This window comes from Vigna umbellata, chromosome 11 (genome assembly GCF_029865625.1).
Source record: "Vigna umbellata cultivar VRB3 chromosome 11, Vumbellata_1.0, whole genome shotgun sequence".
In the NCBI taxonomy this organism is placed as follows: Eukaryota; Viridiplantae; Streptophyta; class Magnoliopsida; order Fabales; family Fabaceae; genus Vigna; species Vigna umbellata.
In genome coordinates, this window is record NC_142175.1 from 13,153,306 (window position 1) to 13,181,243 (window position 27,938).

The following is a 27,938-nucleotide window of genomic DNA, read 5'->3' on the forward strand; positions in this document are numbered from 1 at the left end:
CTCTCTCTTCCACCCCTTGGGGTAGATTGGGAGATGGTGACAACTCTCCTCTTCTCTTTCTCGGGTTTTTCTATCTCTTTCATTCTTTCATTATTATTCATCTAGTTTCACCATGAATATGGTGAACTAAACCTTGTATGTTTGTTAGGGAATCAATGTAATCTTTTGAAGCTCTCATATATGGAATTTGTGCTTGCATCTTAATCTAAGATTTATGCTTTCTTTCATCATTAGTTAGGGTTTTTCCTCTTTGCTGCATGCTTGCTTTGTTTAACTCATTCAATGCATGATTATTGATTTTGTCGATACGGGAACGTACGGGGAAGTCTAGATCCGGGGAATTTCTCCCAATAAGTATATTGGTTGCCTTAAGCTCCTGTGCTAAATAAACTAATTATTAGGAATGCTAGGAATCGTATGAACTCGTAATTAGGGAGAAGCCTTCTTGAAAGGTAATTTAGAGAGTGGCATTAACAATGATGAATTGAATGTTGAATTCCTAAAATATATGAGAATGGATAAGATGAATTTGATAAACCCCAACAACATATTCATCCATATATTTCATTGAAAGTGCTTGTCTTTTGTTTTAGCCATTGATCAACCTCATGCATACATGTTTATTTTCGTCTTTTGCATAGTAAAATCCAATTATTTTGTTCTTAAGTCTTAGCTAATCAACAAATCACATAACTAAACTAGGCCGTGAGTCCTTTGGGAGAACGATACTTGGTCTTACCGAGTTTATTACTTGAAACGATTCGGTCATACTTGCCGATTGTTCAACAAGTTTGTGACATCATATTTTGGTGATCATAAATTTGTCCATCAATTTCCAACCTTGATTGAAATTACCTTGGCGGTACGGAAACTGATTGTTCATGAAAGTTACATCTTCTAGGGCCTCCATTGGAAAAGCACATTGACCATTGATATGGTCACCACCACATAGTTCACACATCTGTTGTTGAACTTGAATAACAATTTTTAATTCCTTTGGCAATTGAGCAAGTGTCTTTGCTAGATTCTTCAACTGTTGAGTTATAATTTTATTTTGAGCAAGCAAGGCATCATTTGACTGCAATTGTAGAACCCCTTTCGGTTGAACAGAGACTCCTCTTTCACTATGCATTTCATTGTCATTAGCAGCCATGTTCTCTATCAATTCTGTTGCTTCCTTTGGAGTTTTACATTTAATATTACCTCTTGTTGAGGCATCTAGCATCAACTTGGTTTGTAAACCAAGACCTCCAAGGAAAAGTAGAACTATTGCTGCTTCATCAAAACCGTGCATGGGGGTCTTTCTCAATAAGCTTTTGTACTTGTCCCATGCTTGACCTAATGTCTCCTCCATGCCTTGTCTGAAAGAAGAGATCTCTTGGTTCCCTTTATTGACTTTGGATTGTGGGAATTTTTTATTTAGAAACTTTGCAACCACAGCTTCCCAGTCTATAAAACTACCTTCTGGAAAAGAATTTAACCATAACTTAGCATTGCCTCCCAATGAGAAAGGAAACAAGCTAAGCTTGATTGCTTCATCTGGCACTCCATTTATCTTCACAGTGTTACAGATTTCATTGAAGGTAGTGAGATGTTCATACGGGCTTTCATGTGATAGCCCATTAAACTGATTGCTTTTCACCAACTGTATTAACGGTGGTTTCACCTCCATGTTTGTGGCATTGACCCTTGGCCTTGCTATATTGTTAAAATGTTGAGGGCCAACAAAAGTGGTGTAATCTGATAGAGTCCGTCTGCCATTATTCTCCTCTGGCATGTTTTCAGTGTCATGGTCAGACCTTGGAGGTGAAGGCTGTAATAGTGTCTCAGGAGAAGGGAATAGTTCACGTGAAGTTCGAATTCTCCTCCTCCTTCTACTTTCGTGTAGGCCTTTAAGAAGAGGTTCAAAAATCTTTTTGCTTCTAATCCGAATATTACCCTGCATACACAAGGAAACAAAACCCTAGAAAACTTTTTGTTAGCAAACAAGGTAGAAAAGATAAGATATAATTGAAGAGATAAGAACATAGGAAATAAAAACTGAAAAAAAAAAATAAAAATAAAAACAGAAAACAGAAAATAAAAAAAGAAAATTGAAAATTAAAATAAAAATAGAAAAATAAAAACAGAAAAACAGAATTCACAACAAGTCAAAAATAATCAAAAAAATCACACAAATATACTGGTTAAACCAGAGTCCCCGCAAACGACGCCAAAAACTTGTTTACCTCTCGGCAAGTGTAACCGAATCGTAGTAAGTAATAATCCTGGTAAGACCAAGTATCGTTTCCCAAGAGACTCAAGGCCTAGATACTTATGTGATTAATTGATTAATTAAGACTTGTGAACAAAGTGTTATAAGTTTCAAATGCAAAAGACTAAAAAGTAAATATGTATGCATAAGATGATCAATGGCAAGAAGAAACAAAAAGCGTGAATTGAAATATATGGATGAATATGTTGTTGGGGTTTACCAAGTTCATCTTTTCCACTCTCTTGTATTTAGGAATTCATCATTCTTTTCATTAATGCTAATGCCACTTTCAATATTACTTTAAACCCGATTCCTCGGCGAAGAAAGCCTAATCATAATCACTAGTTTACAATCTCTTGTCTCCCTAGCAATTAATCATGCATTATAGTGAACAGAAGATTAAAGGCAACTAACCATCATACTCCTATCTATAGGTTGGTAATATACTGTTGGGAGAGATTCCCCAGATCTAGACTTTCCCGTACGTTCCCGTATTAACAAAACCAATAATCATGACATCGAATGAGTTAAACTATGCATGCTTTCAGCAAAGAGGAAAAACCCTAACTATTAATGAAAGAAAGCATGTATCATATAAATGATCTTAAAGAACAAATTCCATACAAGAGAGTTTCTAGAGATTTACATTGATTCCCCAACAACAAAATAAGTTTAGTTCACCATATTCATGGTGAAACTAGATGAAATACAATGGAGAAATGAAAGATAGAACCTGAGAAAGTTGAGAAAGGAGCCTTAGCATCCAAAATCCTCCTCCAAGGGGTGAAAGGGAGTCTTTTTGCTTCGTCCCAGCCAAAGATACAAACCCTAGAACGTCCTAAAGCTTATATACTATTCTAAAAAATACAGAAAAGTATGCCCAAGCCCAGAAAAGTGCCGCTCAGCGGTAAATACCGCTCAACGGTAGTATCGCAAGTCACTTCTTCCCCTCAACAGCTTTTCTCCCCTCAGCGGTGCCAACGGTTCTTGCGAGTGCCGCTCAGCGGTAATTGGTGTTGAGCGGTACTTCTATTTTCTCCTCTTTTGCACTTTTCTTGTCCTTTTCTGATTCCATCTCTATCCCTTTTCACTTCTTTCATCAATTTCCTCTAAAAACTTGCAAAAACCAGGGAATCAAGCATTAAACCTGTCGAACTCTATTATTTCCAATAATTCAACAAAATCATGAGTTCAAGCTAATTTCTAAGTCATAAAGGTTGTAATTGAAGTCAATTTGAAGTATAAAAGTAACAGTTTTTCAACTGTTATCAACCACCCGTTTTGGAGTTAAAACCTTTACCATCCCATTTGAAATATGCTTATCTTGAGAGGGATGGGAAACTCCCTGTTATTATATTTGCATTGCTTACTGATGAGCAGGAAAAACAACTTTTACAGGTTATCAGAGATCACAAGAAAGCAATAGGCTGGACTTTGGCAGATATTCCTGGTATTAGCCCTTCATTTTGTATGCACAAAATACTTTTGGAGGAAGGTGCTAAACTTGTGAGACAACCTCAGAGAAGACTGAATCCTCAAATGATGGAGGTTGTCAAGAAAGAGGTAACTAAGTCGCTACAAGTAGGTATTATATATCCCATTTCTGACAGCACTTGGGTGAGCCTTGTACTTGTGGTTCAGAAGAAATCTGGAATCACAGTGGTTAAAAACGAGAAGGTTTAGTTGATTCCTACTCGTATTCAGAATAGCTGGAGGGTTTGTATTGACTATAGGAGATTGAACCAAGTCACTTGAAAGGACCACTTTCCTTTGCCATTCATGGATCAGATGCTAGACCGTTTGGCATGTAAGTCACATTATTGTTTTCTAGATGGATTCTCTGGGTATTTTCAAATCTGTATAGTCCCGGAGGACCAACATAAGACTACCTTCACTTGTCCTTTTGGTACATATGCTTATCGGAAAATGCCATTTGGTTTATGCAATGCTCTTGGTACATTTCAGCGATGTATGCTGAGTATTTTTACAGACTCATTGGAATATTGTATTGAGGTTTTCATGGATGATTTTAGTGTGTATGGTTCATCTTTTGATAATTATTTGGCTAATCTTGCAAGAGTTTTGCAGAGATGTGAGGAAACTAACCTTGTTTTGAATTTTGAAAAATGTCATTTTATGGTGGAACAAGGTATAGTTTTGGGTCATGTTGCCTCCAGGAATGGTATATCTGTAGATCCTGCTAAAATTGATGTTATTTCACAATTGCCTTACCCCTCTTCTGTACGAGAGGTTCGATCTTTTCTTGGTCATGCAGGGTTTTACAAGAGGTTTATACAGGACTTTAGCAAGATAGCTAATCCTCTCTCCAACTTACTTCAAAAGGATGTACCATTTGACTTTGGAGGGAAGTGCAAAGCCGCTTTTAATTCCTTGAAAAGGGCACTCACTACCACTCCCATCATCCAACCACCTGATTGGACATTGCCATTCGAGTTGATGTGTGACGCATCAAACTTTGCATTAGGGGCGATACTTGCACAAAGAAATGAGAAGCTACCACATGTGATATACTATGCTTCTAGGACATTGGACACTACACAGGCAAATTATACCACAACTGAGAAGGAATTACTAGCTGTTGTATTTGCCTTGGATAAATTTAGATCATACATACTTGGATCCAAGGTAATTGTTTATACAAATCATGCTGCATTAAAATTCCTTCTAAAGAAAGCAGATTCCAAACCAAGGTTGATCAAATGGATGTTATTGCTCCAAGAGTTTGACATTGAGATTCGGGACATAAGTGGAGCCCATAATCTAGTAACAGACCATCTTAGTAGGATTGAAAAAGAAAAAGATGAAATTCCTATTCAGGATGACTTTCTTGATGAAGTCCTACTAGCATTGACTTCTGTAAAAGGTATGTATCCTGAACCTTAGTTTGTTGACATTGTTAACTATTTGCCTGTTTTTGCTATTCCTCCATCTTTCTCCAAATTTGAGAAAGCCAAACTGAAAAGTGAGGCGAAGTACAATGTATGGGATGAACCATTCTTATGGCGCATTGGTAGTGACCAAGTTGTAAGGAGGTGTGTTCTTGACATAGAGATACCTTATGTGCTTGAATTTTGTCATTCATCACCTTTTGGAGGACACTATGGCACGCAAAGGACAGGTAGAAAGGTGTTGGATTGTGGATTATATTGGCCTACCATCTATAAAGATGCACGAAGGATATATGAAAATTGTGAGCAATGTTAGAGGGCGGCCAGATCCATCACCAGGAGGGAAGAGATGCCTCAATAGCCTATGCTATATTGTGAGGTATTTGATATTTAGGGTATTGACTTCATGGGTCCTTTTCCTTCTGCTTCTGGGTTTTCTTATATTTTGCTTGTTGTAGACTATGTTTCCAAATGGGTGGAAGCCATAGCTACAAGGACTAATGATGCTCAAGTTGTTATGAGTTTTGGCAGGTCTAACATTTTCTGTAGGTTTGGAATACCACGAGCCATCGTTAGTGATCAGGGGACCCACTTTTGCAATAAGCTGTTAGAGAATATGTTGAAAAAGTATGGGGTGACGCATCACATTGCTACACCATATCACCCCCAAACTAATGGACAAGCTGAGGTCTCTAACAGAGAGATCAAGAAGATATTGCAAAAGCTAGTGAAGCCAAATAGGAAAGATTGGGCCACAAGATTGGATGATGCACTTTGGGCACATCGGACGACCTACAAAGCACCAATAGGTACGTCACCTTTCAGGGTTGTATTTGGAAAGGCTTGCCATCTACCCGTGGAGATTCAACACCGAGCCTATTGGGCTGTGAAAGCTTGTAACTTGGACATGGAAGGAGCAGGGAAAGAGAGAAAGCTCCAAATGCAAGAACTAGAGGAGATTAGGCTCACAGCCTATGAAAACTTCAAGTTTTACAAAGAGAAAACCAAGAAATTCCATGATCAAAAGCTTGTGACCAAAAAGGATTTCAACATAGGTCAAAAGGTGTTATTGTACAAGTCCAGGGTAAGGCCTATGAGTGGTAAATTACGCTCCAAATGGGAAGGTCCATTCATTGTAACAGAAGTGTTTCCCTATGGAGCATTGGAGATCAAGGAAGAATCTTCTGATAGAATCTTCAAGGTTAATGGCCATCGTTTGCAGATATTTAATGAAAATCAAGACATGCTGAATAAGACGATGGATGGAGTAAATTTGACCACTCCAACATTCCTTCCACCATGAATGATGACAATGTTCTAGCTAGGACAAGCCAAATCTAGAAGCAAATCAAGCCATAAGTTCATGGATGAAGATTGCGGAATTTGGTGGTGGTGAAAGGTGTTGATAGCTCATGGTTTTGGGTGTTTCAATGGTGATGGAAGGTGTGTTTGGTGGTTCTCTAAGAGAGGTTGGGCCAACGCTTGGAGGAAGGTGGCTAGAGGAGGCCACTTGGGTTGCTCTAGCCTAAGGTGACCTTAAAAGAGTAGTATGACACAAAAGTTGCAGCATAACTTTACTCTAAATCAAAGGTGATTACATGATGGAGAGCACCTCTATTTATAGGCTAAGGTGTCTAAAAATGGGCTGAAACTTTAACCTAAAAGATCCACCTTGGTTGTCTTGGAGAGCAAGGAGAAATCCTCTCCAATAGGAGGGAGACAACTGACAAAATTCCTCTCAAATGAGAGAGTGACATGTGGCCACTACCTATGGAAAAACTCTCCATTCCTAGAGTGACACATGACCACTAACTAGGAGGAAAACTCTCCAATGGGAAGCTTCCACATGTCTAAAACGAAATTCTTCTCCCTTGTTCTCCAAGCTTAGCCAAAATGTTGACCCCTTGGTCAACACACCCATTTTGGAGGTCCAAGCATAGTCAACTTTGGGCCTTGACCCTTTGTTGACTTGTTTGGTCAAAATCCTATTCTACTTGGCCCAAAATACAAGGCCCAATTGAAATGCTACACTACTAGGCCCATAATACCAAGCCCAAATAAAATCTAGACTACTTGGCTCATAATACAAAGCCCAAATAAAATCTAGACTACTTGGCCCAAAATTATTCTTACTCTACTAAATCTTCATGATGACTTAAGGTGGCCCAAGAGAAAGAGTCTAGTCCCATCTTTCATAGATGCCTCCAACACTTCATGAATGTGCTAGGTCATGGCAAGGGGTATGCCATCGTCCCCTCCCTCTTGAAAAGGATTTGCCCTCAAATCTTCTTGTTCCTTTATGACAAAAACCTTTTTCTTATTATTTAGTTAATTTGTGTATCTTTCCACCAGGATCAAAGATCCATATGAAAGTTTCATCAAACTTAAAACCAATAATCTTGGGTTAATAAATGTTACCAACGAGGAGCATTGGTATCTTGAAGCTATTGAAGTTTTGATGATGTTACAAGTTGAAGAATTGAAGACTCTTGTGGCATTTACATTAAAAGCATTTTTGTAGAAATAATTGTATAGGAATAGCTTTTTGATGAAAGAGCACTTAGAAGTTTTCCATTTTAGAGAAACCTTGCACAAATAATTGATTATTTCGTGTGGTAATCAATTATCACAAGCCAAAATAGAAAAATTGCTCGCACAAATAATCGATTATTTCACAAAATAATCAATTATCACTGTTTGATTTAATATTGCCCAAGTCGCGCAAATAATCATTTATTGCTCACGATAATCGATTATTACGTTTTGAAAACCTCATAACGGACACAAATAATCGATTAGCACTTTTGGTAATGGATTATCACTAGCAATTGAGAGTTGGTTTTTTAGTTTCTAACCCTTGGACTATATATACACCTTCCTAAACCTCTTAGAGGTTTAACTATGCCATTTGTGAATACAGAAAAACTCTGAGGAAGTTCTCAAGTGTTAGTGTGCTCAAATCAAGTCTTGTGAAAATGAGAAGCTTGCTCTTAGTGTGTCTAAGGTCGAAGGAGTTCTCTTCAAGTTGATTGATTTGAAGTTCTTCCATTCGTTTATCAAAGGAATGTGTTTTCTATTCTTTAACATTTTCTATCTGATTGTAATTTGTAACTATATTTTAGAGGAAAAAGGTTAATCATTGTTTATAGTGATTAACGATTGGTCGTAGAATCTTTAGATTTGGACCAGGATAAAACATTTTGTGTGGTTTTCTCTATCTCTGCACTTTTACTTTACCAACTGTTTGATAAAAGTCCTAAAAGAAAATCACAATTTTTAAAAGAACCAATTTACCCCTCCCCTCTTGACTTTTGACCGATACACGCTCTTTAAAACCTTTCCGCTGCGCGATACAAGTTGTTCCAACAATTGGTTTCAGAGCTTGCTTTGATAGTTTTTCAAAATTTTTGAAAATGGCCGTTCATAACTAAGTTTATGCTAAGGGTGCCTCCATCAACAGAACTATTGGTGATAACTATTCATTCTAGAAAGTCAGAATGGAAATATTTATGGTGTCTGTTGACATTGGCATCTGGGAAGCGGTTCAAAATGGTCCTTACATTCTTGTGAGAATTGTTGATGGGGTTGAACAAGAAAAGTCATATTTTCACGGACTGCTGAGCAAAGTAGAAGAGCTCAATTAGATATTAAAGCTCGTAATATTATATCTTTTGTTGTGGTGCTTGATGAGTTCTATAGAATTTCAGCGCAGGAGATGTGGGAAGTACTCAAAGTCACTCATGAAGGTATTGATGACGTGAAACGCACAAGCAAGACTACAATTATCCAGGAATATGAGATGTTCAGGATGCAACCTAGAGAAACAATAGTTGATGTTCATAAGCGCTTTACTCACATCGTGAACCATCTAACATGGTTAGGTAAGACTTTTAATGTTGATGAGCTTAATGTAAATTTTATGAAGTCATTGGACAGGTCTTAGCAAGCGAAGGTGACAACCATCTCAAAATCCCAAAACCTATCCCAAATGTCGATGGAAATACTCTTTGGAAAGCTTCATGAGCACGAGCTTGAGCTGAACAGATTGATTGTGGAAGAAGATCAAGGCAAGAAGAAGACCTTGGCCTTCAAATCCAAAATCTCCAAAGGGAAGAGTTCAATAAGGGATGATGATGATGATTCAGATGATGAAGAACATATGAGCCTCATGATAAAAAGGTTTGCTAAATTCATGAGAGCAAAGGGTAAGGACAAGTATAGTGGTGAAAAGAAGGACAATCAAGGATCTTCATCAAGCATCAAGTGCTACGGATTTGAAGAAAACATGTCAAGTTTGATTGTCCCAAAAACAAAAGAAGTGAAGAAAAGAAAGAAAATAAATTCCCAAAGAAGAAAGCTTACATAGCTTGGGAAGAGAATGACTCTAGTTCTTCATGCTCAAGTGACTTAGATGAGGAAGCAAATCTTTGCTTAATGGCTGATTTTGATGATGCTGGAAGTCAAGTAAGTGATTCTAGCTATGAAACTAGTGAATTAGATTTACAAAAAGCCTTCTTTGAGTTAATGAATGAATCTGAAAAGTTGGATGTTGCACATAAGAAGTTGAAAAAAGAATTTCATGAATTAAAACTTAAATATGAAAAAGCATTAGATGAAGAAGTGATTCTAAGAAATAAGATTAGTAATCTTGAAATGAAAGAGTCTGAATCTAATGTGGTGGTAAATCCTATTGAATTCTTGTCTTGTAAGAGTTATATGTTTGACATTGATATACTTGACAACTTACTTGTTAAAGCAACCAAATCTATTTCACATGTTAACAATGGCATTAGAATGAATAATCTTAAAATCAAGAATGTACATCAACACATGAAACCTCAAATGAAAAGAACTCGTAAAATTTTGGGTTGAAAAAGGTACTTTTGTGAAAAACAAACTGCATAGTGTTTGTTGTTTCTATTGCCTGAAGCATGGTCATACTTCTAACAAATGCAACATTAAGCATTTTGGTGTGCCAAATGAAAAGTATGCATGGCTTAAAACTGTGAAATGATGTTTCTTTATTTATACTAACCCCAAGGACCCATATGAGATTGGGGACCTAAATTCTTGCTTAACTTGTCTTGAAGAAATCTTGAAAGTCAAAGAAGTCATTGTGGTACCTTGATAGTGGATGTTCAAGACACATGATTGGTGGCAAGAAGAGGTTCATATCTTTGAGAAGAAGAAACAATGATTTGTTACGTATGGAGATAACAACAAAGGAAGAATAATTGGAACCGGAGACATTGGAGGAGGAAATACATTGACCGTCAAAGATGTGTTTTACGTTGAAGGGCTCAAGCACAATCTCCTAAGGATAAGTCAGTTATGTGACAAAGGTCTCACGGTAACCTTTGAAAGTGATAAATGCATTGTCTATTTTAAGAATTCTTCTGATATAGCTTTACAAGGTGTTAGACATAATAACATATATTTGATTGACATTGAGAGTGCATCTAGTCATAACATAACATATTTAGTTGCAAAAGAGGAAAACCCTTGGCTATGGCATAAAAGGGCTGCATATATTCATATGCCACATTTGAATAAATTGATTTCTAAAGATCTTGTGATTGGTTTGCCTAAATTAAAATTTGAGAAAGACAAACTATGTGCTGCTTGTCAAAAAGGAAAGCAACCAAATCTTTCTTTCCATCTAAAAGCATGATTTCTACATCAAAACCTTTAGAACTATTGCCTATGGATTTGTTTGGTCCTTCTAGAATTAAGAGTTTTGGTGGAAACTATTATGCACTTGTGATTGTAGATGACTACACTAGATTTACTTGGACATTCTTTTTAACTTTGAAAAGTGAAGCTTTTAAAGCATTCAAAACTTTTTCTAAACAAGTTCAAAATGAAAAGGATTTGAAAATCAAGACTTTGAGAAGTGATCATGGTGGAGAATTTCAAAATGAGTCTTTTGAAAAGTTTTGTGATGAACATGGCATAACTCATAACTAATAACAAAATGGGGTTGTTGAAAGGAAAAATAGATCCTTAGAAGAGTTAGCCAGAACTTTATTGAATGAGTCTAACATGCCAAAATAGTTTTGGGCTGATGCAGTTAGTACTGCTTATTAGGTGTTGAATAGGATGCTTATTAGGCCTATTCTGAAATTAACTCCTTATGAACTGTTTGAAGGTAGAAAACTAAATGTATCTCACTTAAAAATATTTGGTTGTAAATGCTTTGTATTAAACAATGGCAAAGATAACTTAGGAAAATTTGATGCAAAATCTAATGAAGCATTTTTCTTAGGTTATTCACTAACTAGCAAAGTGTATAGGGTATTCAATAGAAGAACATTGATCATTGAAGAGTCCATGCATGTTGTTTTTTTATGAAATTGTGGACCTTGAGGACAACCCTCTTGAGTCAATGAAGCCCATTGTAGGTGATGAAGATTACTTAAGGAAGCCCTTGAAGAAATTTACTTAAATGAGAATGCTACTTTTGAAGATCCAATTGTGCATCAAGAAATTGAACAAAGAAGCTATCAACAACCATGAGGCCTCTCTTTGGACAACATCATTAGAGACATCTCACAAGGGGTAGCTACTAAACATAACTTAAATAATTTTTGTTTAACCGTTGCTTTTGTGTCTCAAATAGAACCCAAGAAAATAAATGAAGCTCTTCAAGAGTATAAGTGGTGCATTGCTACGAAAGAAGAGTTGAACCAATTTGAAAGGAATGATGTTTGGGAACTCATTCCTAGAGAAGAGAATTACCAAATGACTGGTACAAAGTGGGTATTCAGGAATAAGTTGGATGAAGAAGGAAACATCACTACGAACAAAGAAAGACTTGTTGCTAAAGGCTATTGTCAAGACGAAGGTATAGACTATGATGAGACATATGCCCCGGTAGCCAGGTTAGAAGCTATTAGACTATTACTTGCTTATGCATCATTAATGAAATTTAAATTATACCAAATGGATGTGAAAAGTTCTTTTCTGAATGGCTTTATAAAGGACGAAGTGTATGTTAATAAACCTCCTGGTTTTGAAGATTTTAAATTTCCTGATCATGTCTATAAACTGAAGAAAGCATTGTACGACCTTAAACATGTACCTAGGTCTTGGTATGAGAGACTTAGCACATTCTTGGTAGAAAATAACTTCTCTAAAGAAAGATTGTGATGGCATATCCCTAAAAATTAAGTCTTGTGTTGGAATCGATAGTCTTTCAAACATATACATCCAACACAAGACAAATAAAAGCTTCAAAGATGCTTTTACTCTTCAAGACCTTGATAATTCATTTGATTTAAGGTGTATCATTGTTGGGAGCTATATTCTTCATTTACTAACTATTATAACATTTGTTCTAAGTTGTGTTATAAAATAGGTATTTGACCTTGGTGGAGAAGCACACAAAACTCTAAAGAAGATAAGGAACTTTGTCTTGTTCCATGTTGAAGATTTGAGGGCAAATCCTTTTCAAGAGGGAGGAAATGATGGAAACCTCCTTGGCTAGGTTGGGCCAAAGCTAGGAGATGTGCTTGGAGGGGTGTTCATTGGATGAATGGTGCGGAAATGTGGTGGTAAATGGTCCAAGGATGATGAGCTAATGTATGTGCGTTTTTCAAGTTTGTATTTGGTAGTTTTGGCTACTTTTTTGTGCCTTTTCTTTTTTTGAGTCATTCCTTGCTGCTTTGTTTGGTCTTATAAGCTTATTTTGTGTCATTTTTATTTTTGAATCCATCGATGTTGTCTAGAGTCATGTTTAGTCCTTTACATGTCTTTACTTCCATGTTTAATGTTTGAAAAATCACCAAGAATACATATTGAGTAAATTTCAAAACTGTTTCATTTGAGTGCCTTTGAGTGCTTTTATGTTATATATTTGAGTTCATACCTGTTGTTATAAATTTCAAAACTGTTTCCATTATGTCACTTTTTGTGTTTCATGCTATATTTGATTCTAGTAGGTTTTCTTCATTTTGGTGCTATAAGCTTGTATAACTTGAAACTCCTTGTAATATTCCAGATTTGAGATCTGATTTGGTGTGTGTTTGTGCTAAAAATTAAAAAAAAGGAAGAGACAAAAGGTACAAAAGAAAAGTAGACAAAAGGTACAAAACAAAAGTATACAAAAAGTACAAAAAGCAAAAGCAAAAAGTAAAAGTAAAAGCACATGCATGTACCATATGTAACCAACTTTTGTGTGAGCACTTTGATGTTGATTTGGGAGCTGAAACTCATGTCCCTACCTGTTGTTCTAGCAACCATGATGACTTAAAAAGGTTGCCTTAGTGCATCATTTGGTCTAGCTTGCAAAAGAACAAAAGCACCTTGTGTTTTTCTAGTAGTTTTGTTTTTCTTTGTGATCCATTCTAGTGCCTTTCTTTAAGTAACTCTTTTTGTTGTGATAACCTTTCTTTCTTACCATTTAACTTCTTGATTGTCTTCTAAGCATTCATGATTTTGTCAAAGTAAAACTCCTTTTGAAGAGCCTTTGTTCATTTTAGACTCTTTTTTGCTTTTTTCTTGGACTCCTTTTGGCTTTAGTGGTGTTAACTTGTGGCGTAGGTCTTTGGATGGTAAAAAAACGTGAGGATCATTGGGATAACAACCCAAAACAGTGGGGTACTGATGACAAATTTATGAACACCGAAAAACGGTGCCAAAAACTTATTTAACAATCGGCAAGTGTGACCGAATCGTATCAAGTAATAAAACTAGATAAGACCAAGTATCGTTTTCCCAAAGGACTCACGACCTAGTTAGCTATATGATTTGTTGATTATTTGAGACTTGTGAACAATTGATTGTAGGTATTAAATGCAAAAGACAGTAATTAAACATGTATGCATGAATTTGATCAATGGAAAAGAGGAATACAAACACTTTAATGAATTAGATGGATGAGTATGTTGTTGGGGTTATCAATTTCAACTTATCCACTCTCATATACTTTTAGGAATTCATCATTCTTTTCATGAATGTTAATGCCACTCTCTAAATCACCTTGCAAGAAGGCCTATCCTTAATTACGAGTTCATACAATTCCTAGCATCCCTAATAATTAATTCTGAAGTGCAGAAGCTTAACGACAACCAACCCTCATATTCCTATGTCTAGGTAATATGCTATTAGGAGAACTTCCCCGGATCTAGAATTCCCCTTACGTTCCCATATCGACAAAATCAATAATCATGGCATTGAATGAGTTAAACAATGCAAGCTTTAAGCAAAGAGGAAAAAGCCTAACTAATGATGAAAGAAAGCATGTATCTTAAAATAAGATGTTAAAACACAAATTCCATATATGAGAGTTTCACAAGACTACATTGATTCCCCAACAACAATACAAGGTTTAATTAACCATATTCATGGTGAAACTAGATGAACAATAATGAAAGAATGAAAGATAGAACCCTAGAAAGAGGAGTAGGTAGCCTAAGCATCCAAGATCTTCCTCCAAGGGGTGGAAAAGAGAGTGTTTGCTTCGTCTCAGCCAAAGATACAAACCCTAGGAACACCTAAAGCTTATATACTATTCGTAATATTACAGAAAATTAGGCTCAAGCCCAAAATAGTGCCGCTCAGCGATAAACTACCACTCAGCGGTAAGTGCGTGAGTTGATTCTTCCCCCTCAGTGGCCTTTTCACCCCTCAGCGGATCCAACGTGAGTTCCTGAGTGCCGCTCAGCGGTAAACTGCCGCTGAGCGGTAGTTGCGACTTCTCCTTTTGCACTTTTTATGTCTTTTCTGATTCCCTCTCTATCCTTCTTCAGTTCTTTCACCAAATTCACCTTAAAACCTGCATAAAACACTGAAATCAAGCATAAACCTGTCCAACTCTCTTATTTATAAAAATATGATCAAAAACATGATTTCAAGCTAGTTTATAAATGTTAAAGGTTGCTTTTAGTATCAATTTTAAGCATGAAAATAACAGTTTTTCAACTGTTATCACAACCCCAAACTTAGAACTTTGCTTGTCCTCAAGCAAACAAGATGTAACTCAATCTTCTACCAATCAATACAATGGTTTACTCCATTCAAAAATCTTCCTTTCAAGATAAGTAAAAGCTTCAATTAAACTCATGACAAAGACTTCAATCAAGTCATACACATGCTTTAGTATTCACAAAGTCACTTAATATCCAACAAATGCTATTTTTCATGAATGATCAATCAACTAAGCATGGATGTTCATGTGTTCATGGAATATTTTCTCACTAAGTAAAGTGTTTCACTCACACACAAGTGTATAAGAGGTAATCACTCATTCACTATACTATCACAATGTCACATGAATTGACTTTGCCTTTCATTTAACCACAATCAAAAACACTTACAAGCACACATCATCACAAGGACTTCTTAATGGCTTATAGTGTGGCTGGGCTAACAAGAAAACTGGTTTTCCTAGATCACAAGACCCTTGAGTTAAGAGAATCATATAAACACAACCATTCTTACTTATTCCCAACTTTCCTTTGCATTGAGCTTTGCTTTTTCTTTTCTTTTATTTCTCTTTTTCTTTCTTTTTTCTTTCACATACTTAATTCTTAGCTCTTAGCTCTTAGCTCAATGCTTTCAATTTCCCTTTCTATTTTCCAACAACCCCAAACTTGAACATTTGTCAATACCACAAAATATTTTCTACTTAACTCAAGGTAAAGCTTTTCAACAAAGGGTTTTCAAATCATGTTCAAGGTTAGGGGTTCAAAGGATAGAACACAAAGTGTTCTCTTTTAGTGGCTAATTTCATGAAATTGGCTAATACAAGGGTTACCAACAAATGGCCATGATCATATGATGCAAACAAGCAAGTAATTCAATCATAGAAAACCTGGGCAAAGTTATTCATGCTTTCAAAGTAATAGCATTCAATCATAAAAACTCTAGAGCTCAAAACCTCACATATAAGCTCATTCACATTCGACATACACATCCTGCTTAGTATCATAATCACAATCACAACATCATGCATTTGTTCACAAAGCTTGTGAACCACCTGTATAAGCATGTAATGTGCACATCTCAACATCAATCCATATCAAAGCATCATTAAGCATTACTTATTAAACAATCACAATCATAAGCAAACCATCATAACAGACAAAGTTTCCAATTGAGTACATCAAACCCTATTCTAAAAACAAAAGTGATTGATGAAACAAATCCCGCTCTAAGACTCAGCCCCATCAATGATGCTCTCTCCCAACCCCAAACTTAGATGGAAAACTAGTGAGAAAGTGAGTGGACGAGAGATTTTTTTAAAGAGGAATGAAGGGAAAAATGTAGAGAACCTTTGGAAAAGTGTTTAGGAGTGTGTGTGCAGAGAAGAATCTGAAAATAGAGGCCATATCGTGACTTAGGGTATAAAAATACCCTAATGGGCTCGGGTTCTTCCATTTTCATGCTTAAAATTGATACTAAAAGCAACCTTGAACACTTAGAAACTAGCTTGGAATCATACTTTTGTTCATGTTTTGTGAAATAAGAGAGTTAGACAGGTTTATGCTTGATTTTAGTGTTTTATGCAGGTTTTAAGGTGAATTTGGAAAAAGAAGTGAAGAAGGATAGAGAGGGAATCAGAAAAGACATAAAAAAGTGCAAAAGGAGAAGTCGCAGTTACTGCTCAGCGGCAGTCTACAGTTGAGCGGCACTCAGAAACCCACGTTGGCTCCGCTGAGGGGTGAAAAGGCCGCTGAGGGGTGAAAAGGCTGCTGAGGGGGAAGAATCAACTCACGCACTTACCGTTGAGCGGCACTATTTTTGGGCTTCGGCCTAATTTTCTATAATATTACGAATAGTATATAAGCTTTAGGTGTTCCTAGAGTTTGTATCTTTGGCTGAGACGAAGCAAACACTCTCTTTTCCACCCCTTGAAGGAAGATCTTGGATGCTCAGGCTACCTCCTCATCTTTCTAGGGTTCTATCTTTCTTTCATTCATTATTGTTCATCTAGTTTCACCATGAATATGGTGAACTAAACCTTGTATTGTTGTTGGGGAATCAATGTAGTCTTGTGAAACTCTCATATATGGAATTTGTGTTTTAACATCTTATTTTAAGATATATGCTTTCTTTCATCATTAGCAATTAATGAAAAGAATGATGAATTCCTAAAGTATATGAGAGTGGATAAGATGAAATTGATAACCCCAACAACATACTCATCCATCTAATTCATTAAAGTGTTTGTATTCCTCTTTTCCATTGATCAAATTCATGCATACATGTTTAATTATTGTCAGTTGCATTTAAAACCTACAGTCAATTGTTCACAAGTTTTAAATATTCAATAAATCATATAGCTAACTAGGCCGTGAGTCCTTGGGGAGAACGATACTTGGTCTTACCGAGTTTTATTACTTGATACGATTCGGTCACACTTGCCGATTGTTAAACAAGTTTGTGGCGCCGTTTTTCGGTGTTCATAAATTTGTCATCTGTAGCGCTTGTTTAACGTCACGAGCCTGACCCAAAATCCTCCAGCACCCTTTAGTAGATGCAAATCTTTCTCACCAACACCCATCAGTAGGTGTATACAAACATAGTATCCTTTAGTAGATACTCTTCTGCCTAACATCCATCAGTAGATGTAAACCCTGTAACAAACTTATAACAAAACAAAAATACCCAAAAGTTCAAAATTACATCACCAAACCAAAAATTAAAAGTTCTTAAATCACTGGGTTGCCTCCGAGCAAGTGCTCTTTTAACGTCACTAGCTTGACCCAATAAAGCTCAAGGATCAACCAACTGCATCATTATGGAGAAGTGTTGCACTTCTCCCCGTAAATAAGGCTTGAGACGTTGACCATTCACCACCCAACTCTTCTGTGGATCTTCAGTAGCTGGATTTCAATTGCTCCATGTGGATGCACTCCATTTACTACAAATGGTCCTGACCATTTTGTTTTCAACTTCCCAGGGAATATCTTCAATCTTGAATTGAATAATAGTACCTGTTGTCCTGGATTAAAGACTCTATTTACCAACTTCCGGTCATGATAGAATTTGATCTTATCTTTGTAAGCCTTGGATGAATCATATGCATGTAATCTCATTTCTTCAAGCTCCAAAATCTGCCTTCTACGTGTGCCTTGAGTTTCATACGGATCAAAATTTAAGAATTTCAAAGCCCACAACGCTTTATGCTCCAACTCTACTGGCAAATGACATGCTTTCCCATAGACTAATTGAAACGGTGATAGTCCCATAGACGTCTTCATTGCCGTCCTATAAGCCCAAAGAGCATCATCCAGCTTTAGTGACCAGTCCTTTCTTGATGAGGTTACTGTTTTTTCCAGGATCCTTTTTATCTCTCTGTTAGATACCTCAGCTTGTCCATTGGTTTGTGGATGATAAGGTGCAGCTACCTTATGTTTCACTCCATAATGTTTGAGTACTTTTTCTAGCTGATAATTGCAAAAATGAACTCCCCCATCACTAATTAACACTCTTGGAGTTCCAAATCGTGAAAATATATGCTTCTTTAAAAATTTAATCACCGTGCTAGCATCAATTTTAGGACAAGCTAATGCTTCCACCCATTTGCTCACATAATCAACTGCTACCAAAATATATTCACTCTTGAAAGATGGAGGAAAAGGTCCTACAAAGTCAATACCCCAACAATCAAAAACCTCAACCTCTAAAATGCCTTGTAAGGGCATCTCATGACGTTTAGTGACCGTCCCTGCTCTTTGACACTTATCACAATTTCTAGCATGATTATGAGCATCTTTAAATAAAGTTGGCCAATAAAATCCTGATTGAAGGACTTTTGCTGCTGTTCTTTCTCCATTAAAATGCCCCCCATAAGGTGAATCATGACAATGCCAGAGAATTCCTTCTGCCTCTTCATTTGTCACACATCTCCTCAGAAGATTATCTGCTCCAATCTTGAACAAATAAGGATCATCCCAGACAAACTGTTTGGCACCATGCAAAAATTTCTTTCTTTGTTGCCAAGTTAAATCTTCTGGCATGACCTTTGCAGCTTTGAAATTAGCCATATCAGCAAACCATAACCTCTGCTGAATATACATGAGTGCTTCATCTGAAAAAGATTCCCAGATCTCTGATTCCTTGCTGTGACCTCCTTGTTCACTAACCGTGACAAATGATCAGTGATAGCAGTTGAAAAACTGTTATTTTCATGCTTAAAATTGATACTAAAAGCAACCTTTAACACTTAGAAACTAGCTTGGAATCATGTTTTTGTTCATATTTTGTGAAATAAGAGAGCTGGACAGGTTTATGCTTGATTTCAGTGTTTTATGCAGGTTTTAAGGTGAATTTGGTGAAAGAAGTGAAGAAGGATAGATATGGAATCAAAAAAGAACTCAAAAAGTGCAAAAGAAGAAGTCGCAACTACCGCTCAGCGGCAGTTTACCGCTAGCGGCACTTAGGAAACCATGTTGGCTCCGCTGAGGGGTGAAAATGCCGCTGAGGGGAAGAAACAACTCACGCACCTACCGCTGAGCGGCACTATTTTGGGCTTGGGCCTAATTTTCTGTATATTTTAGAATAATATATAAGCTTTAGGACGTCCTAAGGTTTGTATTTTTGGCTGGAGACGAAACAAACACTCTCTTTTCCACCCCTTGGAGGAAGATCTTGGATGCTGAGGCTACCTACTCATCCTTCTAGGGTTTTATCTTTGATTCTTTCATTATTATTCATCTAGTTTCACCATGAATATGGTGAACTAAACCTTGTATTGTTGTTGGGGAATCAATGTAGTCTTGTGAAACTCTCATATATGGAATTTGTGTTTTAACATCTTATTTTAAGATAGATACTTTCTTTCATCATTAGTTAGGGTTTTTCCTCTTTGCTTAAAGCTTGCATTGTTTAACTCATTCAATGCCATGATTATTGATTTTGTCGATATGGGAACGTACGGGGAAATCTAGATCCGGGGAATTTCTCCCAATAGCATATTGCCTAGACATAGGAATATGAGGGTTGGTTTCCATTAAGCTTCTGCACTTCAGAATTAATTATTAGGGATGCTAGGAATTGTATGAACTCGTAATTAAGGATAGGCCTTCTTGCAAGGTGATTTAGAGAGTGACATTACCAATTGATGAAAAGAATGATGAATTCCTAAAAGTATATGAGAGTGGATAAGATGAAACTGATAACCCCAACAACATATTCATCCATCTAATTCATTAAAGTGTTTGTATTCCTCTTTTCCATTGATCAAATCATGCATACATGTTTAATTATTGTCTTTTTCATTTAAACCTACAATCAATTGTTAACATGTCTTAAATAATCAACAAATCATATAGCTAACTAGGCCGTGAGTCCTTTGGGAGAACGATACTTGGTCTTACCGAGTTTTTATTACTTGATACGATTCGGTCACACTTGGCGATTGTTAAACAAGTTTATGGCGCCGTTTTACGGTGTTCATAAATTTGTCATCAAGTTTTTGGCGTCGTTGCTGGGGACTCATGGTTTAACTAGTTCATTTGTGTGATTATTGATTATCTTTGACTTGAATTTTGAATTTTGAAATTTGAATTTATGTTTTTATTTTATTTTATTTTATTTTATTTTATTTTCTGTTTTTATTTTTTCTGTTTTTATTTTATCTTCTTATCTCTGATCATATATCTTCTTCTATATCTTTTTGTGCTAACCAATTTTTCTAGGGATTTGTTTTCTTGTGTATGCAGGAAGCAATCCAAACTAGGAGCAAGAAAACTGCATAACCTCTTCTTGAAGGCTTAGACGAGAGTAGACGAAGGAGAAGAATCCATACATCTAGAGAACTTTTTCCTTCTCCGGAAACTCTGTTACAACCATCACCACAAGGTTCTGACCATAGCACTGAGAATATGGAGAATAATGCCAGAAGAACTGTTGCATATTATAGTAATATAGCTGGACCTCAGCATTTCAATAGCATAGCAAGACCAAGAGTCAATGCAGCTAATATGGAGGTGAAACCAGCATTAATCCAACTGGTGAAGAGTAATCAATTTAATGGGTTGTCTCACGAAAACCCATATGAGCACCTTACAACTTTTAATGAGATTTGCAACACAGTAAAGATAAATGGGGTGCCAGACGAAGCAATCAAACTTAGCTTGTTTCCATTCTCATTAGGAGGCAATGCTAAGCTTTGGTTGAATTCTTTTCCAGAAGGAAGCTTTACAGAGTGGGAAGCAGTGGTGACAAAGTTCCTAAACAAATACTTTCCACAATCAAAGGTAAATAAAGGAAAGCAAGAGATTTCATCATTCAGGCAAGGCATGGAGGAATCACTAGGTCATGCATGGGACAAATATAAAAGCTTATTAAGAAAGACTCCCACGCATGGATTTGACGAAGTGGAGGTAGTCCTGATCTTCCTTGGAGGTCTTGGTTCACAAACCAAGATGATGCTTGACGCCTCAGCAGGAGGAAATATCAAATGGAAAACTCCAGAGGAAGCTACAGAAATCATTGAAAATATGGCTACAAGTGATAATGACCTAAACAGTGAAAGAGGAGCTCCTTGTCAGAAGGAGTTGCTACAATCAAATGATGCCCTGCTTATTCAAAATAAAATTATTTCTCAACAGTTGGAAGAAGTAATTATGACACTTTCTCAATTACCACAAGAAATACAAAATGTTTCAATGGTTAAATGGCAGCAGCAAAAATGGCAAAGGCAATTTACTCCATCTGGGAAGACAATAAAACTTGACGAGACTTTCCAACAGTTTTTGAAGACGAATGCATCTTATTGTAAGAATGTGGAAGTTGCTTTCGAAAATATGAAGATCCATATTGAGCAATAGTTGACAAGATGAAAAATGGTAATCTCAGAAAGGAGTGTAAGACTATTGTAATCAGAAGTGGTAAGGTGTTAGAGGAGAGAAAAAAAGAAAGAGAGGAGAAAGAAAATGAGAGTGAAAAAGAAACATATGAGTGGAAAGAAAGAGTTGAGAGAGAGAAAAAGAAAGAAGAAGAAGATGAGAAGAAAGAAAAAAAAGAGAGAGAAGAGAGAGATGAGAGACAAAAAGAAAAAGAGTTTGAAAACCCACTTCCTTATCCAAAGAGCTATTCAAGGAAGGAGAAAGAAAAGCAGTTGGAAAGATTCATGGAGTTGTTTAAGAAGCTGGAGATTACTATACCATTCTCTGAAGCATTGCAACAGATGCCATCATATGCAAAGTTTTTGAAGGAACTTCTTACAAAGAAAAACAAGTACATTGAAAAGGAAACTATCAAGGTACAGGGTAACTGCAGTGCAATCATACAGAAATTACCTCCTAAGCTTAAAGATCCAGGAAGCTTCTCTATTCCATGCACCATAGGAGACTTGGAAGTTGGAAGAGCATTGATTGATTTGGGAGCTAGCATTAATTTAATGCCGCTATCCATGTTTAAAACAATTGAGGGTTTGGAAATCAAACCTACCAGAATGGCTCTTCAACTGGCAGATAGGTCTCTTAAATATCCATATGGAATGGTTGAAGAAACACACTTTTCACCCCTTGGGGGGTAGATTTGGAGATGGTGATGGCTCTCCTCTTCTCTTTCTAGGGTTTTTCTATCTCTTCCATTCTTTCATTCCATTGTTCATCTAGTTCTTCCATGATGATGGAGAACTAAACCTTATTTGTTGTTGGGAAATATTTAACCTCTAAACTCTCTTGTATTTGAATTTATTCTTATTATTGATATATGCTTCTTTCATTAATTGTTAGAGATATTCTTCTTTGCTCAAATGCTTGTGATGTTTTATTCATGTATGGCATAAATCTTATGATTTGTAAGTATCAAGAGATTTTGTACTCCTAGGGTTGGATAATTTGGGGATGTGACAACTCTCCTCTTCTCTCCCTAGGACTATTATTGAGATATATCTTACAAATCACGATCTGGGGAATTATCTCGGAAGCAATATTACCTAGACATAGGAATAGGAGAACCGGTTGCCTTTAAGCTTATATGCAAATGTAATGCATGATTAATTGCTAGGGAGACAAGACATCGTAAACTAGTAATTAGGATTAGGCTTTCTTCATCGAGACATCGGGTTTAAGGTAAATTAGAAAGTGACATTAACGTTAATGAAGAAAGATGAATTCATATATGCATGAGAGTAAATTAGGTGAAATCTAAACCCAACAACAATATCATCAACTTCATCCATTCATTCTTTTGTTTAGCCTCAATTGATCAAATTGCATTCATGTTTATTTTATTGCATTTGCATTCAAAAACCCCAAAATTTGTTCTTTAGAGTCTTAATTAGTTGAGTAATCACATAACTGTTTAGTGCCGTGAGTCACTTGGGAAACGATACTTGGTCTTACCATTTATTATTACTTGATACGATTCGGTACATTTGCCGAAATGTTAACAAGTTTTTGACTCCGTTTTCGGGGATTAAAATTTTTTTAATCAAAATCCCTAATTGATTTAGGGGCTAGCATCAATTTAATGCCTCTATCTATGCTAAAGAAGATTGGAGGTCTTGAGGTTAAACCAACAAAGATGGTGTTACAAATGACGAATAGGTCTACCAAGAAACCCTATGGTGTAGTGGAAGATTTAGTGGTTAAAATTGATAAACTAAAATTCCCGGTGGACTTTGTAGTGATGAAGATGGACGAAAATGTGGAAATCCCGCTCATTCTTGTAAGACCATTTATGAAGACAACTAAGGTTGTCAATGATGTAGATGATGGAGTGTTAACATTGAGAGATCAAGATGAGGAGGTGACTTTCAATGTCTTCAATGATGAGCAGTTGGTTTCCTATCCTGCGCTTGCCAACATAGTAGTGGTAAGGAATTCTATACAAATGCAAGGTCCTTTGGTGGTGATTATGAAATATACACCAGTTATGTGAGGGGAAAGAAGATCCCTTATGATGCTGCTACCATAAATTCTTTCTTAGGCATTGTCTAGATAGGGGAACAATGCTAGAATGCTTCTACAATTGAAGAGGATGTAAATTATGCAGAAGTGGAAAGGTCCTTATGCATACAGGGGGGTCATTTTCAAAGGAATAGGCAGGATTTGCCTATTCACATTAGGAGATCTTTGTTAACCCTCCTGGCGAAGTATTCGATGACATTTACACATGCAAACATTCAACCATGCTCTAATGTATCAGACATTACAACACATAGAGCCACCTTCTTATATTGTGTGCTCAGAGGATTAAACATAAATGTGGGACAAGTGATAGCAAATGAGATTAAACAACCACAGGCAGCTCAGCAGGATTAGGCTTAGAATGTTGCCCCTTTTTAGATGAGAGACATGTATATGTCTCTAATGGAGTCCAAGATTGAGGCACTTTATAGAGGCGAGCAGGCATTACTGATGACCCTGACATTTGCTTTTCATGAGCGCCAGTTCATGTCTCAAGATGCTTTCATGACCATGTTGCATGGCCTACTGATCAGGCCCAAGCTAGTGGAGGAGATGAAGCATCTGGAGCTGCAGCCATGGAGGATGATGATAATGATGAGGATGAGGAAGATGATGGAGAAGAAGATGAAGAAGATGAAGAGGATGAAGATGATGATGAAGACTCAGATGATAGCAGAGGATGATGAGTCAGATGATAACATCTACTGAAGGATGCTAGGATGTTACTTTTCTCGCACTTCATAGCACTGGCAAGTCCGGGACCACAGGATTCAGATGACAACATCTATTGATGGATGCTGCTAGATCAGGATTTTTCTTTTCTTTTCTTTACTTTGTTGATTTTGTTTTCAGTTTGAACTATGTACTTGGCTAACTAAATAAACTATGGTGCAATGGTTTGGTGTTTGGTGATGAACTGTTTTGTGATGAGTAATATTGTCTTGTGTTTGGTCTATTGTTTTGAGATGCATGGTTGAGTTAATGATTGCTTTATCTTGGAAGCATAGATGGTGGTTACTCATAGTTGTGTTAAAAACATATCCATGATTTCAATTGTGATTAATATGTTGGCCAGGATGTTTATCAAATTGTGGAACTTGAGTTAACCTGTGAGAGGTTGGACTCTAGAGTTTTTGATTGAGTGTTATTGCTTTGAAAGCATGATTGATTTTGCTTGAGTTTTTATGATTTAACCACTTGTTTTCTTGTTACACATGATCCAGGCCATGTTTTTCTTCTCCCATATAAGCCAATGCGAATATGTGAACACAATAAAGAACAATGTTGTTCTACCCTTTGAACCTTAAGCCTAAATATGAAAAACCTTTTTGAAATCCTTGCCTTGAGTTGAGTAGAGTATGTTTATGTGGTAATGGAAAATGGTTCAAGTTTGGAGTTGTGGGAAATCGGTAAGAACTTTGTGAAAATCTTTAAAGAGCATTGAGCAAAAGAAAAAGAAAAATAAAAAAGAAAAGAGAAGAAAAGAAAGAAAAGAAAGAAAAGAAAAGGTTAAGCTCAATGCAAGTAAAGTTGAGAATGAGTTCAAGATTAGTTTCTCACATAAAAGGATAAAGAGAGATTAATGTTGTATCATGAAGTAAATTGTTCACTCTTTTAACTCAAGGAATTTTGTTGTTTAGAAAAACCAATTTTTTTCTTAGCCCGACCATGTTAGAAGCCTAGAAAAAGTCCTTGTGATGATAACTTGCTTTTGAGTGTGTTTGATGTTTTTAAATGAAAGGCAAAGTTGATTCATGTGACATTGTGATGATAGAGTGTAAGAGTGGCACCTGATAACAGTTGAAAAATTGTTATTTTTATACTTAATTTTGACATAAAAAAATAACCATTATGACATAGAAACTAGCTTGAAATCATGTTTTGCTTATGTTTTAGAAATAAGAGAGTTGAATGGCTTCATCATCAGGGAAGAGAGTTAAAACTGTGGGAAACAAGAGAAAGGATCTGGAATGGTTCTATTCAAACAAGTTCCTTTCTCATAAGGATGAGCGACATTTCATGACAGTTCAAGATCGAAGGCTCTTGATGGAGAGAAAAGTGGGGTGGATACCATCCTTGGCCCCACAATTTGGGGAAGAAGTAGAAAGAAGAGAATGGGAGAAACTAGTTGCTTACCCTAAACCAGCAAACATAGAAGTGGTCAAGAAATTTTACACCAATGCAAGGCCATTTGGCAACACTCACATAGAGAATTACATGAGTTATGTGAGAGGAAATATTATTCGGTATGATCCTGATACTATTAACAGGTTTTTGCATGCTGAATGGGCAGTGAACAATGTCAGTTTGCATTAAGTATGGATGAAGGAGTAGATTTTGATGATGTGGAGAGGACATTGTGTGTACCTAGAGGATGCTTCCAAAGGAATAAGAATGATGTACCCATCCATATTAGGAGATCTCAGTTGACTCCTTTGTCAAAATACTGGATGGCATTCACTCATGCCAATATTCAGCCTTGTTCTCATGTGTCTGATATTAATGTTCATAGGGCTATCTTCCTGTATTGTGTGCTAAAAGGGCTGAATATTAATATTGGGCAGGTCATAGCAAATGAGATTCAGACTTGTGCCAGTTCTGTGAATAACAAAACACCTCTAGGGCATCCATCTCTGATCACACATCTGTGTGAATTAGCTGGGGTGAATACTTCCACACCGCCGATGGAGCGACCAAGGAAGGAGATTGATGATTCATATTACAGCCAGTATTGCATGATGGATGAGGCAGCCCAGCAAGTGCCACCACCATATCCTCCTACAGTTCATAGGAGGGTACCTCCACCAGCATAGGAACCACCTCAAGATGCACAGCCTTTTCAGATGAGCGATATGTATATGTCCCTGATTGTGTCTAGCATGCAGGCATTGCATAAAGGGTAGGTGGCCACTGCTGAGATGATTATAGGGTTGTATGATACATCTCCTAGCCGATAGTGGACGATGGATAAGTTCAACACTGTAGTGCAATGGCCAGAGGATCAGGCATAGGCTAGTGGAGCTGGAGCAGTGATAACAATTGAAAAATTGTAATTTTTATACTTAATTTTGACATAGAAAACAAGCTTTATGACTTAGAAACTAGCTTGGAATCATGCTTTTGCTTATGTTTTGGAAATAAGAGAGTTGGATGGGTTTTATGCTTGGTTTCCCTTGTTTTTGCAGGTTTTAAGATGAATTGAATGGAAGAAGTGAAGTAGCCATAAGTTGGAGTTAGAAAAGGAAGAAAAAGTGCATAAAAGAAGAGTCGCAAGTATCGCTAAGTGGAAATTACCGTTGAGCGACACTCTGAAGTCCCGCAATCACCGCTGAGGGGTAAACTGCAACTGAGCGTCGAATAGAAGAACCACACTTACCGCTAAGCGCCATTTTAGTGGGCCTTGGGCCATTTTTCTATAATCTTTAGGAGTCTATATAAGGTTTTAGTCGACCTAGGGTTAGTATCTTTTGGCAGAACAAAGCAAAATCACACTTTATTCACCCCTTAGAGGAGGATTTTGGATGCTCAAGCTCCGCTCTTCAGATTCTAGGGTTCTATCTTTCATTCCTTCATTGTTGTTGGGGAACCGATGTAATCCTTTGAAACTCTCATGTATTGAATTGGTTCTTTAATTCATATGCTTTCTTTCATTAATTGTTAGGGTTTTTCTGCTATACTCTATGCATGCTTTGTTTAACTCATTCAATTGCATGATCATTGATTTTATTTGTATGGACACATATAGATAAATCTAGACATGAAGAAATTCTCCCAATAGTAATATTGCCTACACATATGGATATGTGGATTGGTTGCCTTTAAGCTTCTGTGCAAATGTAATGCATGAATAATTGCTAGGGAGACAACACATTGTAAACTAATCATTAGGAGTAGGCTTTCTTCCCC